We start from the raw sequence: 22531 nt of genomic DNA on the forward strand, positions 1-22531 counted from the left end.
TCATGCAGCAACTGCTGCTGCAGCTGCTGGCCTGGAAGGTGGGCACCACCGGGAAGCATGGGCCACCAAGGGTCCCTCTTATGAGGACTTATACACTCAGAATATTGTCCTTAATGTGGATGACCAAGAAGATTTTCACTGAGCCTCACTAGAGGGGAAATCTGCCCAAGAGAGACCTACTTGGTTAAGAGAGAACACTGTCCAAGGAGCATATAGTTCTGAAGAGATGAAGGAAGGTAAGAGTAGAAAAAGTAAGATGAATATATCTTGGGTATGGTAGAAAATGAACTTGACTTAGGAAATTTTAGAATGAGTTGTCAAGCTCTGTAAAATTCCCATTGAGATTTTGATCAAAATAGAATTGAATTCATAGGTTGAATTGGGTAGATTTGCCATCTTAACACCATTGCCTCATTGCAACATGAACATGGTACGCACACATACATGCACACACATGTAGTCATAGTTAAGATTGTGAAAGTAATAGTTCCTATAGAACTGCAAAATTTTAGTTAGATTTATTATATGATGCTTTGCATTTTGTGTTGCTATTATAAATGGTATTAGAAACTTTTGTAATCATGCCTCTTTATAGAAATATAATACATTGAATAAATCAGACATGTATCCAGCCAACTTGCTAAAATCCTCTTATTAATTTTGTTAATAATGCTGATTTAGTCTCTTCCCTTACAATCCTTGTGCTTTTATTGTTTTGTCTTACCTTCTGTTCTAGTTAGTCCAACACAGTGCTGGACTGAGAAGTGACATGGGAGCCACTAGTCTTTTATTTAACTACTAATGGAATACAAACGTGTTACTAGTGAGTATGCTCTTGGTCTTTGAAAGTTAACAGAATTACTTTCTAGTTTGCTAAGGGTTTTTTTTATTTTATTTTATTTTTAAATTTTATTTATTTATTTTTAACATCTTTATTGGAGTATAATTTCTTTACAATGGTGTGTTAGTTTCTGCGTTATGGGATGGTGGGAGGGAGATGCAAGAGGGAGGATATATGGGGATGTAAGTGTATGTATAGCTGATTCACTTTGCTAAGAGTTTTTTTAACTTATAATTTTTGAATTTCATCAGTAGCTCTGCATCATTGTCAACATAGTTTTACTCCTTTATTCTGTTAATATGGTAAACTATATTCATTTGTCTTTTAATTTAAAATTACCCTTATGTTTCTGGGTTAATCGCAAATTGATTATTTTACACATTGCTTAATTCATTTTGTAGTATTTTATTTCAGATTATTTCACTTATACTCAGAAATTATATTTATTCACAAGTGAAATTGCCATAATTTTCTTTTCTCATAGTGTCTGTCTCTAGTTTTGGTGACAAGGTTATTCCAGACTCACAAAGTAAAGTTTGGAACATTCTCTCACTTTTTCTCTTCTGTTGATCAAATAGGAGAAAGAAAAAATTAAATCTTCCCTGACATGAACTTCCATGTAAAATACAGTTCCTTTTCTTTTTTTAGGTAATCATTAATTGACCATTCAATTACTTTATTTCTATTTGGGTTGTCTATGTTCATAAAGCATGTTTTACAAATTTAATATTTCCAACTATTTTCCCATTTATATGTTTTTCAAATTTATTACATTAAGTTATGCATAGTTTCCTCTTATAATGTCTATCTCTTCTATACCTGTGGTTGTGTTCCTTTATATTACAAATTCTTTTTTTTTTTTGGTTTTTTTTTTAGCTTTTCTCTCTTTGTTTGATCTATGTCACCAGATATAACTATATTATTTGTAAAGAGTTTGGTTTTGTTCATTTTTCTCTATTGTTTGTTTAATTTTATTAATTTATTTCTTCTCCTACTTTTTGTTACCATTTTTCTTTTTTTCAAGGTTTGCTTTTATGTTTTTTAAAAAATGTCTTAATTTTTACCCTTAGGTCACTGATTTTGTTTTTCTTTTATCTAATAAAAGTGATTAAGGCTATTAATTTTCCCTTTAAATCTAGATTTAGCTGCACCTCACAAATTTTGGTTATAGTATGTTCATTATAATTTCATCCTAATTATTTGCAGGTTGTTACTATGATTAATCCTTTGATGTTTAAGTTATTTTTAAGTGTGTTTTGCATTTACAAATGCATGTGTACTATTCAAGTTCTCATCAGGAAAACAGAACAACGTTATAAATTTCAAGAGGGGATTTAAGTAATTACATAAGTATTGAAAAATGAAAGAGCACAAAGCAAAAGCTGAGATAACACTGCAATAAAAACTATAGGAGTAGTTGTCACCTCAAGGCTCAGAATAAAAAAAGAAAGAGCTGGTGTTCAGATTTCTGTGGGTTGACTGGTGTTCTGTTGTGCTGGTGTCCTAGAGCAGGCACTGGGGATTGGTTCTGGGAGTGCTGAAAATATCTTGAGGCTGGGAAAAGCTACTGCTTTTGGGATGAGGTTGACAGGAACAGGAAGACAGAGAGGAAGTTCCATCTTCCTCCCTCCCACCTTCCAACCTCCCTCTATTGGCCAAAGCTTACAGGCAGCCAAATGACCAGAGAGTTCAGGAAATGGGGTTTGTAAGGTCCCAGACCCAGCATTTCAGAGCAGAGCTTAGTAGCTGTTTTTTGAGCTGAAAGTCAATAAATAATTAGCCAACAAAATATGTTTTTTAAGTATTTTAGTTATGGATATCTAACGCTAGTGCTTTTTTTTTTGTTTGTTTATCTTGGTTCACTGAAAAGAATTTTCATGGCAGAAGTTCAAACTGAGGCTGATCAATACCATCCAGGTGGGAATAGATAAGATCCAGCATCTGCCATGTGCTGATCTAGAGCTGCCCTGTGCAGTAGAAATAGAATGCAAACCACACAAACAATTCAAAATTTCCTAATAGCCACATTAAAATAAATAAAACCTGTGAAATTAATTTTAGTGATATATATTTTTTACTCAAGTCAGTACATCCAAAATGTGAGCTTTTCAACTTGCAAGTAACGTATAAGTTATCAACAAGATATTTTTAAATTTTTTTTAGCTCTGAGTCTTTGAAATTCAGCATGTATTTTATACTTTCAGGTGCTAAATTTTTATCAAAAATACCTTATCTGTATTTAGATTGAATAAAATTTACAGTTGGAAAAGTTGATTTCCATATCCAAGTTGTTTCAAGCATAAAGTTTTCCATTAACTAAATAAAGTATGTTTTTTAAAATTAAAATTAAGATTAATTACCATCAAATAAAATTAAAAATTCATGTTCTCAATCCAAGTAGCTGCATTTCAAATTCTCAATAGCCACATGTTGCTAGTGGTTGCCATATTGGTGAGTATAGGTCTAGAAGATATAGTAAGGACAGGTTGAGATACACATATTTCAGAAACTCTTCAGTTGGGGCAAGATATCTTCCTCCTTCTCTTTTGGGACTAAATACAAACACAATTTCCTGAATGAAAACCACAAAGATGCACTTAATGAACTTTTAATTTGTGCCTGCACTTTTAATCTATGACTATAGATCTGAGGGATAACATTATCAACCCATCTATCCATCCATCCATCCATCCATCTATCCATCCATTCATTCATTTTTTCTTCCTATGGTAGTTCTCTGAGCACCTACCTACTAATATGTACTATACATGGTGATAGGCTCAAGGGGCAAAGATGAATTAAAAAAAACATAGTCTGTATAGTCCAGTAGGTATAACAATCTAAATAAACTAGGTTTTGCAATTGGGGCAATACTATAACACAAGTGTAAACAAAGTATATACAGATAGTGGTTCAACTTACCATTTTTTGACTTAACAGTGGAACGAAAGTGATATGCATTCAGTAGGAATTGTACTTTGAATTTTGAATTTTGATACTTTCTTGGGCTAGCAGTATGTGATAGGATGACTCTTTCCTGATGTTGGGCAGTTAACAGCATGCCACAGGTCCCAGTCAACCACACCATCACAAAGGTAAACAACCCGTACTCTTACACCCATTCTGTACCCATACAATCATTGTTTTTCATTTTTAGTACAATATGCAACAAATTACTTAAGATATTCAATACGTTCCAAGTACGTTGAAGGAGGGTTAGTCTAAGTTATGATGATGTTCGGTAAGTTAGATGTACTAAATGCATTTTCACCTGTGACCTTTCCAACTTACAGTGGGTATCAGGAAGTAACCCCATCGTAAGTTGAGGAAGACCTGTAACGAGAATAAGCACAGGTAAGAGGAAGAAATATTTCTTGGAGAGGGAACAGCAAGTATAAACTCAGGCTAAAACACTAGGATAAGCTTGGGTAGTTAGGAGTGTTGTAAGTGAAGTTGTGGGCGTGTAGAGGAGAGAGGAGGTGGAACCAGAATCATGAGCCGGGACCCGAGCCCTGATGGCCTGGACAAGGTGTCTGAGTCCCTTCTCATGGGTGGGATGGAGTTGCTGCAGATGGTTAAGTGAGAGATGGCAAGATCAGACATGTGTTGGGAAAAGATCATTCTCCAGGGTAGTGATGGAAAGCAGAAATAACAAACAGCTGAATACTCACATTAGATGTTCCATTCTCTTGGTGTGAGATGTGCTCTGTTATATGCTTTCTCTGATCTCTTCTTTGAGTATTTCAATTAATAACTGATTCCCAATGTCTTGGATACACCTATCTTTTTTTTTTCATGGAAATATAGTTGATTTACAATATTTTGTCAGTTTCAGGTGTACAGCAAAGTGATTCAGTTATATGTGTGTGTGTGTGTGTATCCTTTTTCAGATTCTTTTCCCTTATAGGTTATTATGAAATACTGAGTATACTTCCCTGTGCTATACAGCAGGTCCTTGTTGGTTATCTATTTTATATATAGAAGCGTGTATCTGTTAATCCCAAACTCCTAATTTATCCCTCCTCCCCCTATAACCTGTGGTAATCATAAATTTGTTTTCTATATCTGGGATACAGCTATCTTAAAATAAGCGGTCCCTTTGTATATTCTTTGAAAAACCAGCTTACTTAAATTTACTATTGAGAACCACTGCCTTCAGTGATCAGCGAATGGGTTAAAAATTACTCATGGGTAGAAGCCATGGACTAAAGCTAAAAAGCACAGAATACTGTTTCTTTTTAAACTACCACAGATATTTTATGTTCGACAAGTTCTATCATTTTCCATAATCATCAAATCTGCCTTCAAAATTCCAGAAAACATTTTTGGAGCACCTGCAATGCGCCTCTCAGAGGCTCCTGAGAGCTGAGTATCACAGTTGCCTGCAGTGATAATCTGATCACTAACACACTTTTTACTGGAGCTCTTCTTTTCTTGCCTCCTGTTCTCACACCCACAGAGTATTTCCTGGGTCATTTCCCAAGTAGATACTTATACCTAATCCATGTCTCAAAGAGTGCTTTGATAGGAACCAAACTTTGACAGCTAACACACCCAGGCACAGTGTAGTGTGTGTACAGCCTGGCACAAACTGCAGACCCGGGGAAGTCTTCTGGTGGTTGTCACACCACTGCCCCTCATACTCCGCTCTCTCTGCTTGTGTGGCTTCTGAGCCGATACATGTGAGAACCTTCCAAGAGTTTATCTGGCAAACTTCTTAATGAGTAAATGTGGAGAGATTTTGGGTGGAGTTTTACATACCATTTATTTTGTTTCAGGAGATGAAACGTGCATTTAGCTGCACCACTCTGCATTTCCCAAAGCCCACAGAAAGAAGTCATGGTATTAACACAACATTTCATTTTGAATTTACTCCATACAGAGTGAAGAAACACATTAGACAAAGAGATATTTCTGATGAAAAATGTCTGCCATGGCTTAAAGGCCAAGAGTATCTCAACTCTACTCACATGATAAAAGCAGGAGGAACTCATCTTACTTTATTTAGAAGGAAAGCAAAAAAAGAAGAAAGACAGAAGGAAGAAAATAAGAAAAAAAAGTCTGAATTTAAATCTTGGAGGTCACACATATTTACTTTGAATGGATATTTAGACTAAATGCTAAGTTCTCCTCTATAACTAAGCTGTTTAACAAATTTAGTTCCTTTCTTAATTTCCATTAAAATATCAAATCACAGGGTACTCAGGCCTTTGTGTCTCCAATAAGAGTTGTGCGAACTCCAGAAAGCTGAGGATCCAAGGAAGAGTCTCCTCCTCTTCACATAGGCCAACCATCCTGCTTAAGGATGAGAGCTCAGTGAATTGAGATCACAAGTATAATAACTGAATACTGTATAATCCCATGTCTTCTACCATGGAGACATTCCTGTAATGGACGCTCCACAATATTAGTGATGGTCTAGGGCACGTGTAAACTCTCATCTGAGAGCTCCTTGGAGGCACAGACCCAATCACAATCATTGTTGTATTTCAGCACTGTTTTTTTTTTTAATTGAAGTATAGTTGATTTAAAATGTTGTGTTAGTTTCAGGTGTACAACAAAGTGATATTTATATCCAGTTATATATGTATATAACTGAATGTGTGTATATATATATATACATATACATATATATATATATATATATCTCAGATTATTGTCCATTATAGGTTATTACAAGATATTAAATATTATTCCTGTGTTATACAGTAGATCCTGTTTTCTTATTTATATTATATAAAGTAGTATGTATCTGTTAATTCCAGACTCTTAATTTATCCCCCCCTTTCCCTTTTGGTAACCATAAGTTTGTTTTCTATGTCTGTGAGTGTGTTTCTGTTTTGTAAATAGATTCATTGGTATTATTTTTTAGATGCCACGTGTAAGTGATATCATATAATATTTGTCTTTCTCTGTCTGACTTACTTCACTTAGTATGATAATCTCTAGGTCCATCCATGTTGCTTCAAATGGCAATATTTCATTCTTTTTTATGGTTGAGTAATATTCCATTGTGTGTGTGTATATATATATATATATATATATATATATATATATATATATATATATATATTTATCCTGTCTTTTTTATCTGTTCGTCTGTCGATGGACATCTGTCAATTCACCTGTCAATGTCGTTTTCATGCCTTGCTATTGTAAATAGTCAGCACGGTGCTTTGAACATAGGAAGGGATACATGGGATACATACTGATGAGGTTGGACTTAAAAACTCCACAATGAGTTAAACCAGAAATGTTCTAATATGGAAATCAATCACTGTTTTCTGATTTATAATTCAACATACATAACTGAACTTCTTCTGTCTATACATGGTCACTGAAGGGGGAAAACAATACTGAGGAGAATCTGTGTATTCTAACTCATTGGTGCCAGATCAGTTTTCCTAAACGGTGTCTATAAGACATCTCATTGTCATAAAGCCTTAAAGGACTCCCCTGATTAAATGTTTACTCTTCAGCCTGGTTTCCAAGAAGTCTGTAGAAGAAGGTCCGAGCTGACTTTTCCACATTCATCTCCTTGTAAGCTGTGGTCAGACTGATTTTTTTTACTGTTTGCTGAACACACTGTTTGGTTTTCTTCTCGTTGAAGTAACAGAAACAAGCTTAAACTTGCCCAAGCAAAACATAGGAATTTATTGGAGAGGACTCTATGGGATCCATAGAAATGCTGAGCAACCGGGACTCAAAAGAGGAGACTCAGGACAGCCAACCTGAGCGTGTGTTGAAGACCACCTTCCATCTAGCTCTCTGCCATCCCTGGGACCCAGGTTCTACCTCTCAGTATCTGGAAATCTCAGGTCTTATGAACAGAAACTTGACAGAGAGAATCTAACTGGCCCAGCTCGAGACATGGGTCTACTTTGGTCCAGTCATCTATGACCATGGATAAGAAATCATGAAATTCAAATATGGTTCCTAAGGTCCTGTCCCTATGCATCTGGGGCAGATAATTGGGAGGACCAAACAAGCAAACAACCCCTAAAAGGTGTTTTCTCCGGTTGTGTTCATATACTTTACCTTCCCCTTGCATACCTTTCATGTTCCTCTGCAAAATCATTGCTATCCTTTTAGACTGACCTCAGATGAAGACTTACCAGATTCTCCAAACCAGACAACCCCCCCTCCTTTAAATTCTTATTTTTTCTCATATAATTTTTATTGAGATATAATTCACATACCATGAAATTCACCCTTTTAAATTACACAAGTCAATAGTTTTAATATATTCATAAGAGTTATGCAACCATCACCACCATCTGATTCCAGAACATTTTCATCACCCCAGAAATTAATGTCATACCCACTGACAGTCACTCCTATCCCCTCAGTCCCTGGCAACCACAAATCTTTCTTTCTTTCACTTAGCATGATGTTTTCAAGTTTCACCCTTGCTGTAGCATGTACTAGAACTTCATCTTTTTCTAGCCAAATTATATCCCATGGTACAGATATTGCATTTATCCACATTGTGTTTATCCAGTCATCAACTGATGAACATTTGGGTTGTTTCCATGTTTTGACTATTATGAATAATGCTATTATGAACATTTGTGAACAAGTTTTTGTGTGGACATATATTTTCTATTCTCTTGGGTATGTCTTAGAATGGAATTACTTGGTCATACGGTAACTCTATGTTAAATTCTCACGAGTAGTCTGTACAGGATTCAATCTCCCCTTATTCTTATCAACATTTGTTATTTTCTGTGTATGTGTGTGTGTGTGTATATATATACACACATACATATATATGTAATTTAGTTATTTATTATAGCCATCCTAGTGAGTGTGAAGTATTATCTCGTAGTTTTGATTTGGATTTCCCTAATAGCTAATGATGTTGAGCAACATTCCATATACTTTAATTGTTTTCATAATCTGGTTATGTGGGCACTTGTCTTATTTTTACACTTCCTGGACTAACAATAGTTCCTGCTGTTTGGCAGCTGAATCTTAATTCCCTTTGTATAGTCTGCAGCTCTAAGCACAGTGCCTGACACCTAGAAAGTTCCTGATAACTTTGAATGAATTTGATGAAATAAGACTTGTCTTCATCATCTAATGTTTCTGTAAGAACCAAATTCATTGAGGTACTCCTACAAGTAGAACCACACTGGAGTTGTCTTTTGTTGCAATATTAATCACTCAATTTTACTATGCACCTAGTAGATGCTTTAACATTTTTATCACTAATTTTCAGAGAAACCTTTCATGGTAGGTATTGTTATCTTCTTTTTGCATAATTGGGAGGCTGAGGCATAGAGACAGTGACATGCCTCAAGCATTCCATCAGTTCTGCTACATCTTCCAACCCCTTTGTAGTTAGACCTATGGATTGTGAACAGAAGTGACTTGCATTATACCCAGGCCCAGGCAGGGAGGAAATGGCACACCATTTTTCATTTATCTCCTCTTTTATGGAAACTAGGGAAGCCATGTCTTCTGACAGTGTGGCTCCAAACGGGGGAGCCCCTTGTGAGCCTGCTTCCTCAGTGATGGTGTGGGGCATACCCCCAATAGACATATTGTATGACAAGCAACAAATCTATTAAGCCTCTGGGATTTTGGACTTATTTGTTACTGAAGCATAGCCTAGCTTATCTTTACTAATAACATAGACATTAATTTGTCAGCCTAAAGCCACTCATTTAGGATGTGAAAGAACCTAGAATCAAACCATTGACTGTTTGCCTCCAAAATCCTCTGCAATTCCACTCTAAAAACGTCAGGAATTACCTTTATGTAGCACAATTTACAATGGCATTCTGTATCCACTTCCTCTAGTTGACATTCCCAGTTGAGTTAACCTGAATCTGATTGGGGGTATCTCATGTTCTCATCACCCACCTAAACTTTCAGTCTCTCCATAATTAACTGCAGAATTTAAGCTGGTAGGCTTTAAGGAGCAGTAAACAAATCATACATCTCAGAAGGTTAAGTTAATTCCACTGGTCTCATTCAGGAGCAGAAAGGTCAAGGCAAAATTCTAATCCTCTCTCCCCATAATCCCATACCTCTGCCTTGAAAAATAAAAGTCTTTCTCTCAGCAGAAAGTTGGTGTTACATCTTTAAGGACTGCCTTGTTCTACTGGAAAACTAAAGCATTTCTTTCCACCCTCTCAGACCAATATTGCAATTTACAATTATTTTCACATCAAAAAGAGTAAAATATCTAGGACAAGGCAGTTCTCCAGAAAGAAGCTATGACCATGCACATGTTTAATATATAGACTAGAATAAAATGAAATAAAGTCAAAGGAAATTCTGGGAATACATGAAGGGACCCGCACATTTTATTTTCCTTGACTGCATTGTATTTCATATCCAGACCCTGCCTCTGGTCCATGATGTATTCTTGTGAACATTTATTTAGGATTTTTTTTGTCTCTAATGAACAAATCTGTAAATATACTTTTTAATTAAAAAAAATAGTTTAAAAGAAGGCATCTTGCTGTATCACACCGTGTAAGATTCCCAAACTTGCACAAAATCAATTGTTTGTGACTCATAAGCAAGTGAAATAACATTGCTGGTATGAAATTAAAGTCAGTACAAGTTGGGTGAAACTGGAGTTCTAGAAGCAACATGAATCCATCAGACCTCAGTGTTCCAAACTCAACTTGCCAAATACATACTTTGGCTTCAAGGCAAACCTAGATAGACACCTGACGATACACAGTCCTTACAGGTAGGTACTCAATGCTACATTTCTTTAATTTGCATATTGATTCCAGAAAATGACAAGCTGAATAAGAATCCATGTTATGGGCTAAGAATAAAAAAAAATATTTCATCAGTTGTCCTCTGACCCTTAACAGGGTAGATTCATCTTCAGATTCATCTTCGTTGCTTTAAATATCTAATTTGAGTGTTCAGCCTCTGAAATCAATTTCAGATGTCTCTGGGGAGCTGGGAAAAATAGCTCGCTGGCACTGTATTAAGTCTGAGCTGGGGTGGGGGAAGACTTCGCCTTTCACACACTATCAGTAAGATGAAAATGACAGCAAAAAGAGAAAGGGACAGAAACCTGACGGTTTGGGGGAACATTAGCATCTTTTAACTATTAATGTTATTTAGCAATCATCATGCACAGAACAAGGCAACCTGACTTTGACTTTAGGTTTGACAAAATGCATTGATTGGAATGAGGATAGCAATGGAATTAGCCTGAAGCAGGTTGGAACTCCCTGGAACTGAGAGATTGGGTCCCCACACCCCTTCAGCTGAACTTTATGTTAATTGACTGAAGACTAGACACGCATAGGCTCCAGGAACCAGAAAATCCCAGGTGAAGAGAACTGAGAAGGATCCCTCCTTTGCCAGCACTTCATTGGGCTAATAAAAAAAATCAGTCCTATTGCTCCTGGGGAAAGTGGCAGAGAGATGGCGTCCCTGGTACTGGGATCTATTAACTCTCTTGGAAGAAGAGTGTTTCCCCATCACTGTCAGCAGGGATAATTTGCACAAACAGAACACAGAGTTTGCTATTACAGAGCCCAAACTTGGGCAAAATGAAAAATACAGCTTTCCATCCCAGGAACACGTAGCCAGAGGGAAAGTTTCTTATTTTGCAAATGGTGATGCTTTACTGATGAGAGACTTTGGTCCAGGAAAAAAGGGGAAAAAATTAAAATAAAACTACTGTTTTAATAAAACTGTTTCAATGGAAAGGGGTGGAAAAAGTCTGAGTCCAGAGCTTAAGAAGGCTAGATTTGAAAACTCTCCCTTCCATTTCAGAGCCTGTAGCCATCGTAGGGGGTGTCTCCCAGGTGGTATAAGCATTGGATAAAATATGGCTTAATATCTTTATCACCTACCAAGTCTTAGTATAGTATAATTAAGAGTTAGTTTTTGTGGTGGGCTGAAAAATGGTCCCTCAGAATAAGTTCATGTCCTAATCTCTGGAACAAGTAAATATGTTACTTTATATGACAAAAAAGAGGGGGGTCTTTGCAGATATGATTCAACTAAGGATCTTGAGATGGGAAGATTATTCTGGATTACCTGAAAGGGACTTAAATGCAATCAAAAGTGTCCTTATAAGAAGGAGGCAGAAGCAGATTTAACTACACACATAGAGGAGAAGGCAGTGTGAAGACAGAGCAGAAGGAGATTTGAAGATGCTGGTCTTGAAGGTTGGAGTGATGTGACCACAAGCCAAGTAACACTGGCAACCACGAGAAGCTGGAAGAGGTAAGGAAGGGATTGTTCCCAGAACTTCCAGAAGGAGCATTTCAGCTCAGTGGTACTGATTTCAGACCTCTGACTTCCAAAACTGTGAGAGAATCACTTTCTGTTGTTTTGAGTCAGCAAGTCTGTGGTCATTTGTTACAGCAGCCACAGAAAACTAATACATTTATATATCAGTATATTCTAATACTATAGATGAGATTTTTTAAATGATATCATTAATGATGTTTCAGGTAGAGTCTGTTCCAATTAATCAGAATTCCTAGGAAAATCGTGGTAGCAGAAGATCTGGGTTCACATCCCACCTCCCTGTGCACAATCTCTACCACCTAGCAAGCATCTCTTTATTGCTCTCATTTCCTGTCTTTGAATCTGCAAATTGGGTACAATAATACCCATCTTACCTTCCTCAAAATGATCTTACAAAAAGAGGGTTGAACTCCACTGGGAAGTTTTCCTTGAGGATGTGACACTTGATGTCATCTATAAAATTCAGGATATCAGGTAAAGGGCAAGTGTTATTGCACCTGAAATGTATTCTCTTGATTTCTCTATTTCTGCAGGATGCTTAGCCACACCTTTATGGTACATAAATCTCATGACTGATATTTGGTTATTTATGTATTGTCTGTCCCCTTTTAGGAAACACGTACCTCCAGAGCAACTAGCTGTCTGTTTTATTCACCAGTGAAATTCCAGCACCTAGAATATGATAGGTGCTCAATAAACGGTGATTGAATAGTTGAATGAATGAATGAATGATCCATCTTCAATTTCCATCAGAACCACAAGTATTCATACTTCTTCTTTTCCTCCGATTTTCCCTCCTTTCTTAAAAATTATTAGTCCCATTCAGTGGTGAGTTCCATGCTGGACCTTGAAGTTACAACAATGAGTGTCTGCCCTTGAAACATCATAACTGAGTGGGAAAGAAGGAAAAAGAGATATGAACAGCAAAGAAAGATTATGGGATTGGAGAGAGGGAAGTCAATATTGACAGAAGTCTTCCCAGGGGAAGTGCAGACAGAAGGAGTTTTGAAGACTGGAAGGGAGTTTGTCAAAGAAGAGGAGGAGGGCATACCAGGCAGAGGAATATGCAAAGGAGGAGAATCTCACGAGCAGTTCAAGTCAACGTAGAATGCAACGGCTCACATCAAACATGGCGGCATGGAAGCAGCGCTGTGGGAACTGGTGAGAGCTGCCCAGCCTGGAGCGCATGGTGGAAAGAAGACTTAGCAAGGCTGGGAGGGTAGAAGTTAGAAACATGGACTCTGGGATGAGAAGGTTTTTACACCCCAGGTTTTCCACTGCCAAGTTACAAAGACAATACCTCCAGTAGGTGTGCAAGAGCCCTGTTTATGCCTGTTGTACCCCCAAAATTATCAGCACACCTCCCTCTCACTATCAGAACGATCTCAGTTAGGATGACAAATTATGTGGCCACCCATTCCCAGGTGTATGCCTAAATTAGTTAGCTTCTATGACCTTTAGTTTCTTTACCGTGAAATCAAAAAATAAATAATACTACTCTACAGTGCAGCTGTGAGAATTAAATGAGACAATTTGTGCAGAAAATACTTAATTCTTTGTAGCATATACTACATGAACAATAAATGGTAGTAGTATTATTATATACCATTTAGAAGAAACTTTTTTTATTATTTTTGTATTTCCAGACAATGTGGAATCATTTAAGACTTTGGAACAGAAGAGGCACGTGATCATATCACTCCTCAGTGGTTGCTGGCCACCATGGGTTTTGGGTGGTTTATCTGTCCAAGCCTCATTAGAGACTTGTCTAGTTAATTTCCTCATTGCTTCATCCATCCATCCATCTATCCATCCATCCATCCATCCACTCACTCAATCAGAAAGCAATATTTCTTCATAACTTTTTATTAACCCATTGACCTTGAAAAAGCCATTGACCTACTCTGAGCAACACTTTCCTCATCTGTAAAATTACCAAACTTCCTATCTCACGATGTTGTTGAAAAGATTCAATGAATTAATAATAACAATAACAAACACATAAAAGAAGGTTTGGCGCATGTTACCTACTACTATTAACTTTTTAGAATAAGGACCCACATTTACTACTTGCTAGATGCCAAAAAACTTAGATAAGCTGCAAACTCTGTGAGCTCCAACTGACGTAGCTGCAAAGATAGAAGGGAGAGCCAAAATCACGGTAGTTTTGAGGATTCCATGAAAAAGCACATGACAGAGAGCCTGGCACTTTAGGCACAGACTAAATGTCCATTCCTTTTCATCAGTAAGCCTTTATTTATTAGTAGATTTGCAAATCGTCTTTATATCATCTCTCCCCAAGGTATTCAGACATGACTTTTGAGATACTTTATATTATTAATGTAGAAGGGGTCCTAGAAGCCTCTTCCTCATTTTAAATATGGTGTCATGTGTAAAGGAGGTGAAGTCACTGGCCTCAATCTGTACAGAAAGTCGGTTACCAGGCTGGGTCTAGAGTTCAAGTACCCTTGCCACAGCCTACGATGTTTCCTTTCTACCATGCAGTCTTACCTGAGGTTTTACAGACAGGACCCCTTCCATAAATAACATGTCCTTGTAATAAGCTGGATCAGAGAATGCATTTAAAACACAACCATTTGTGAATATCCATTTTTCAAAGTAGGTGACGGCCAAACATGCTGCCACAAAGCTTGGAGAGAGCTCTCAGGTCCAGTTACAGCAAGGCAACCTGAGAAAGGGGCAGAAGGTTCCTTCCATTACTCAGAATCACCCAACTCTATGTGAATACACAATTTTTTTTTTTTTTTTTTTGGCTCCAGAAGTCTCGCTGGCTTCTAATACTTTAAATCACCTCCCTCTTGGATTTCTAGCTTACTTGGTCAATACAAACAGAACAACTGCTTAAGCGACATGGAAACTTCGATGTTCTCCATCATTGTTAGTGCACAAAAGCACTTGGATTGACCTACTTACTTGTGCCTCTCATCTCTGCTCCCCAATAGGACTCTAGCTGTATTTACAGACTCTGCAAAAAACCTGGATTTAGATAGTGATTCCCTGGGGAGAAATTATTAGCACTAATCCTTGTCTTGGAAGAAAGCAGCCCGACGATGGGATAATACAGCTCGGATACCTCTTGCACCAAATCTTCCTTTCAGCCATGGGTCCCAGCACAACACCCACATGTAAATCCATGCTGCTTACCTAGCGAGGGTCACCGTATTAGTATGCTAATTTACGACACTTTGCCAATTACGCTATTTTTATAGATCCTCAATTAATTACGGAGAGATTAAGGGTCATTTTGATCATGTCATTTGCCTGACTCAGAGGCCACGATGACTGAGGGCTGACATCCTCAGCACCCCCAAATGCCTTAAAGGCTCAACATCAGTTAGCTCCAACTCAAGTGTCCCTTTTCTTCCTCATTCTTTAGGTGAGAGCCCAATGGTCATGGTATAGAGACAGATTTGTCCTGGAGGTCAAGCTTAGACCCTCAAGAACTGAGAACATGACTTGTCGAATGGAGTCTTCATTCTAGTTGTGCTGTCCCCAAGCCTCACCAGGACCTGTTTAACACAGCAAAACACATACCAACGGTGTGTAAACCCAGTGGGAGTCAATTCCCTGTTCTACTGGTGGGACAGCAAATGGCATGGCCTGGAAAATAAGTGGCTCCATGTAACCTTCTACCCAGAATATCCTCTAGTTTAGATAATATGTTTAAAGTGTTTTGGCTCTCTTTTCTAAGTGCAAACTACTCTTTTCCCCATAAGTTTTTTGTATTTTTTTCTACTCAATACTGTATAATAACCTATATGGGAAAAGAATCTGAAAAAGAAAAGATATATGTGTATGTATAACTGAATCACTTTGCTGTACACTTTAAACTAATACAACGTTGTAAATCAACTATACTCCAATATAAAATAATTTTTTTAAAAAAATTAATTAATGACAGCTTTATTGACATAACTTACACACCATAAAACTTACCCTTTTAAAGTGTATCATTCATTAATTTTTAGTACATTGACAAAGTCAAAGTTGTGCAACCATCACCAATATCTAATTCCAGAACATTTTCATCACTCCGCTTCATAGTCCCACCATCAAGGCATGAGGGTTCCAATTACTCCACATCATCTCCTACACTAGCTGTTGTTCATCTTTTTAATTCTAGCCATCCTAGTGGGTGTGAAGTAATAGCTCCTTGTGGTTTTGATTTGCACTTCCTTAATGAGTAAGGATGTTGAATATATTTTCACGTGTTTGTTGGCTTTGTCCATTGGCCCTTCATCTCCTCATCAAAGCCTTGCTGCACCAGCTGACCTTTGTTTCCCAGTAGCAGGCCTTCAAATGTTTGAGAAGAGTGACCCTGGTATCTGAACTACTTTCTCAAGGCTCTACCTCCCCCATTGCTGTCTGCCATTCTCTCATCTCACTGCTCGTGTTCCTAAAAAAGCTGCAGAGTCAACAGTCACCTATGCTTTGAAGCCTAAGAATGCATATTCCATTGTGTTCAACTCCAGCGAGAACAGAAGAATCACCCTTTCCCTCCTGGACACCATCTTCCTGCCAACCCAGCCTCAGACTCATTCATTCATCTGTCCTATGAAGGAAATGTCATTCAGCTTCTCTGCCACACACTTATTTGAACAGGAATATTGTATGCATATGTGTACAAGGTGACAAAGTTCTTTTGCTTGACCAAACTTGATTCAGCATCTTGAAACTTCTCTTAGGCCCATCTAGGCCCTTCCTTGTAATATCCAATTTTAGCTAGAACTCTGCTAAGTCAATTTAGCAAGAAACCCCTACTCTTGATATCTGATCACCCTCAAAATCTGATCATAAGCTTCCTCCATAATCCTCCACGGGATGTCTGATCACTTCAACCTGTCTTCAACAAGATTCCTGCTAGATAGGTTTAGCCAGAATCCTCTCCTACCCTTGATGTTTCCCCTGTAATTTTCCATCTACTGACCCTTACCTTGTTCCTTGGCTATAAATTCCCACCTGGCCATGCTGTATCTAGAATTGAGCCCATTCTCTTCCTTCCACTGCAAAACTATCACCGTCATCCCTATACCAATCAGGATGGTCCTGAATGGTCTGCTTTACCATCTTTAACAAGTGTCATAAATAATTGTTTCTTTAATAAAGGCTCCTGAAAAGGGGTCCTGGCACAGACTAAATCCAATTTGTGTCCAGTCACCATGTATTATTCGCTGGTACCCAGTCTGTGTCTGCCCATGGGCAAGAAGTTGTGTGTTTGTACGTGTGTGCACTGTAGTTTCCTCATCCTTACAAGGCTTCACAGGCAATAGCATCAGCTCTGCCTCCATACCACCTCTCCATCACTCCCTGAGGCCTGCCCAGCCTCCCTCCTTCCCACTGAGCAGCCAGAGGAACTAAAAAGTAAAAAGTGTCACTCCCTTACTTCTCAGCACACTTAAACCAATGGAGGTGACCTGCAAGGCCCTGTAGGAGCAGACCAGCTGACTTCCCAGGTGTTCTGGGTTATCTCTCCTCTGTTCTCACACACTAGGTCTCCTGGCCTTTGGTTCCAGGCCATTTATCACCTTGGAGTCTTCATTCAAGCTCTTCTCCCTTCCCTACTCCCCATGTTTTTCTGGCCATTTCTTACGCATGCTTAAAGTCTCAGGAGTCACTCCCACAGAAAGATCTTCCCTGACACCCCACCCACCCATACCCACATATCTTTTTTTTTTCTTTTTCTTTTCTTTCTTTTTTTTTTTACATATTTATTGGAGTATAATTGCTTTACAATGGTGTGTTAGTTTCTGCTGTATAACAAAGTGAATCAGCTATACATATACATATATCCCCATATCTCTTCCCTCTTGCGTCTCCCTCCCCCCCTCCCTATCCCACTCCTCTAGGTGGATACAAAGCACCGAGCTGATCTCCCTGTGCTATGTGACTGCTTCCCACTAGCTATCAGTTTTACATTTGGTAGTGTATATATGTCCATGTCACTCTCTCACTTTGTACCAGCTTACCCTTCCCCCTCCCCATGTCCTCAATACCCACATATCTTAACAATAAAAATAACAACCAACACTTGCTTGTGCCTGAATGCTTTAAGCATCACCAGAGAAATAAACTAATCCTAACTTGACTTATGAAGAAACTGAGGCACAGTGATAAAAAAAAAACTTGCCTGTGTTCACACAGCTAGTAGGAGGTGGAGCTGGATCCTTGCTCCTAACTGCTACGTTATTCTTATACTCACTATATTTCCTCTTAGAGCCCCCATCTTCTGTCTCTTCATAGTAGGTATTATAGTGTAAACTACCTGGTACTTGCCATTTATTGATTTATTGATTTATCTATCTATCCATCCAATACATCCATCCAATACATCTATTCATGCAATCTAATCCATCCATCCAATCCATCCATCCATCCATTCATCCAAGTCATCCATCCAATCCCTTTTTATCTGTCTATCATGTACCTATTTATCATCTATTTATATTCTGACTTCCTCCAGAACTATGAACTCCCTCTGGGGAAGGATCCTATCTGTCTTGTTTACAGCTGTAGACTCAGAGTTACTGCAGTGCCCAGCTCAGTGCAGGCACTAGATTAATATGTGCTGTGTGGTCCAATGAACGCATGGATACCCATGCCCCTGTTAAGCACTGGGTATGCAGAGAAGACTTGAAGAAGGTCCCTCGACTTGAGAAGGTCACAGAGTGCTGAGGAAGGTGACTCCATCATCACCCCATGTTGAAAGACAGGCTTCTGTAGGAGTCAGATGGGGGAATCTTGTGTCTGCTGAGGTGTTAGGAGGGTTTCCTGAGGGAAGAAGCTCTTCACAGTTGAGTTGGATCTGCTGACCAATGCTGCTGGCTCATAGTGACTAAAGCTCCCTAGTCTTTTTCACACATCTGTCTGAAAAAGGAATTGTTCAGAGGACACGTGACCTGTCCTCTCACACTGGGAGGGCTGTCACTTATGCAAAGGAGCTGACTCATGCTATATGACCCCAGGAGGCAGCAATCCTGGATTTGGTCTCAGTGGAAGCGCCAGTCAACCTGAGCAGTACAGCAGTGAGAAAGCCCTCACTGACTCACGGGGGCTCCCTGGCCCTGAGAGAGCTCAGGAGAAGGCTGGGGGGCCTCTTGTCAAGGCTGAAAACTTGGAGATTCCTGTACTAGGGACCAGTGGGCAGGTGATACCCAGAGTTCCCTTCCAACCACCTTAAACTTCTATTCTTCTGTGCTATCGAGGGTTTACAGAACACTGAGGTGCTATCCAATATTACCTTTGTGTGTAGTCTACATGGAGAGAGGTCAAGTTCCCAAAGGGTCCACTGTGTTTGGGGAACAAAGTCGCTATTTGTGTTGACCTACCATAGAGAACCCAACATGACCTACTTATATTTTCATCCTCAAGGCATTAAGAGACACTTTCATGCTTTTAAAAGTTGTAATGGGGCTTGCCTAGTGGCTCAGTGGTTAAGAATCCGCCTGCCAATGCAGGGACACAGGTTCGAGCCCTGGTCCAGGAAGATCCCACATGCCGTGGAGCAACTAAGCCTGTGTGCCACAACTACTGAAGCCCACATGCCTAGAGCCCACGTGCCACAACAAAAGAAGCCTGCACACCTCAACGAAGAATGGCCCCCACTCCCCGCAACTAGAGAAAGCCCACACCGAGCAACGAAGGTCCAACACAGCCAAATAAATAAATTAAATTTAATTAATTAAATAAAATTAATAAATTAATAAATTTAATTAATTAATTAAATTTAAAAAAAAGTTGTAATGACACTTGTTGTGTTCCCAAACACAAATAGATATATAATTTAGGAAACGTAGGAAAGCCAAGAGCCAGAAATAAAACCTTTCATAATCTTCTCACCTTGATAGGTCTATAAACTTTTTCACGTATTTTATTTTATTCATGTAGCTTATTCCAGTCTTCTTTCCTACGGCCATATATGCAAATTTTATTTAATCCTGCTTTTTCTCTGCAAAAACACAGTGAACATGTTCCATGTCATTAAGTAACCTTCTAAAACATGATTTTTAATGGCTGCTTAGTATTCCATTTTATGGTTGTTTCATAAATGAGTTAACTACTCCATTACTGGTGGGTACTTAATGTGCTCCCAGAATTTCAGCAGCGTAAAAAATGTAATGGAATTGCTTGTATATGGACCTTTGCCTATCTGTGATTATTTCTTTAAGAAAAATCCTTAGCATTAAAATTGGTAAGTCAAAGAGAAAGTCCAGTTTTAAGGCATTTTTGACACACATCACCAAATTATCCTCAGGAAAATCCTTAGCAATTCACACTCCTGACAGCAGTAGTATTTGAAAGGGCTTATTTAGGTTCTCACGTAGAAACCTTTGCCTGGGTGCCTATTTCTAGCTGCAAAGTGGACGAGGAAGGCAGGATTTATATAGACACTGATGCTGAGAAGGAAAATCCCAGCTCTGGAGACAGAAGGTCTGGGATCAAGTCCTAGCTCGGTTGCCTCCATAAGCCACTCGGCACATCTGAGAGCCAGTTCCCTCATCTGGAAACAATTTTAAAAGGAACTTCACGGAAAAGAATAAAAGACTTGCTTCTCCGGGTAAGACTTTTAACGTGCAGGATGGTTCAGAAGCGGTTTCCTGCATCGAGATGGCTGATGGTAAATGAGTAGTCAATCAAACAGGCAGGATTGACTAGTGATGAGAGGGAGAGCTCTGGACTCCACCCCACATGTTGCCCGGAACCCAGTACTTGGCCTTCCTACGATCAGTTTCCTCATCTGTAAAATGGGTCCATGATAAGGATTAAATCAGTTAGTACCTATGCAGACTTCAGCAGTGTGGCTAGTACACAATAAGCACAGTGTTAGTGTGTTTAAAGAAATAAAGTAAAACTTTCTATGTAACACACCCTGAGTTTAGGTCTTTACATTATACAACTGGATTCTCACAAGCTCACACCTTGCAACATTACCATTTTATTTTCATTTTCTGTATAAAGAACTTCAGACAGTTTAAGCAAATTGTCCGAAGTGGCAAAGCTAATACATGGAAGAGCTGGCATTAAACTTGGGTCTTTCTACTTGAGAGAAAATCCTCTTTTCTTTGCTTTGAATAGATGAAAAAAACTTCCTTCAGGGCACCCACTGGGTGCTGGGCATTATGGCAGGCTCTTTCACAGAGATCATCTCATTTAGTCTTTTGCAATCTTTTTGTTTACTTGTTTGCTTATTTATTGGGGTAAAATTTGCATTCAGTAAAATTCACCCTTTTAAGTTACACTGTCCTAAGAATTTGGCAAAAATATCCGGCCATTAACCACCAACACAATCAGGATAGAGAAGATTTCCACCTGTCAATGTTTCCTCAACCCCCAGCCCAAGCCCCTGGCATTCACTGATCTGATTTCATTCCCTAAAGTTTTGCTTTTTCAAAAGTATCGTGTAAGTGGAACCATATATTATGTTGCCTTTCGAGTCTGTTTTCTTTCACTTAGTGTCCTGCACGTGGGATGTTTCATGTTGCATGCACCAGTAATCCGTTCCTTTTTATTCTTGGCACTACAGTCTTTTAAGGTAGGTACATCTCCACTTGACAGCTGAAGAAATCAAGGCTCAAGGACATTGAGTCCCTTCCCAAAAGTCATGCAGCCATGGTGAAGCGTAGGTCTTCTCATTTCACATCCTGCAATTTAATACCACATATACAGCAAACGAAGGATGGGGTTTTGTAACTCATTCTGTCGTGTATTGTAGAGGTAATACCGCTGTTGGGCATGCCCCCCTCTTACATAGCGAGTTCTTGGAGGACAGAGACTCGGCCCAGTTCATCACTCTGCACCGTATCATGACAAGACACCCAACCCAGGGTGTACACTCTTAGGAAGTATTTGCTAAATTCAAAGACATGGACGGACAAGGAGACATTTCAGAAACTTAAAATAAAGTGGTAACAAGACAGCTTTGCAATGCATGTGTCAAAGCACTTTCAGTTTTCCTTTTGATGCACAGAAAACAATATTAAACGTGGCACCAAAGAAGTGAATCCATAACCCACATGCCTTCCTGGGCACATTATCTAAAGTATATGCAGACCCCAGCGATGAAGGTGAAGAGAAAATGTTGCTCCTCAAGAGTCAAGAAAGTCCTTCCTGAGTGACAGAGTTCCCCAGAAAGGGAAGGGCCCAGAGCCTGGTCATGTCACAATTGTCCAGAAAGCTAAAAATAGCAGATACAACTTACCTGATGCATCGGGGTCCAGGATGAACACAATAGCTGCCCTCAGTCTCTTGTAGTCACCTGGTCAGGTAGGCATCCTTATACTCAAGTAGAAATTAAACGACTGAAGTTCAGTGTGGGTAAGATATTATGACCCAAAGATACAGATATAGTAAAAACCGAGCTGAAATGCAAACCAAGGTCAATCTTATTCCTCTCTGAGTTAGAAGAAGGGGAGAGGATTCCTGAAAACTACT

The sequence above is a fragment of the Balaenoptera physalus genome (genome assembly GCF_965194825.1).
Source record: "Balaenoptera physalus genome assembly, chromosome: 2".
Taxonomy (NCBI): domain Eukaryota; kingdom Metazoa; phylum Chordata; class Mammalia; order Artiodactyla; family Balaenopteridae; genus Balaenoptera; species Balaenoptera physalus.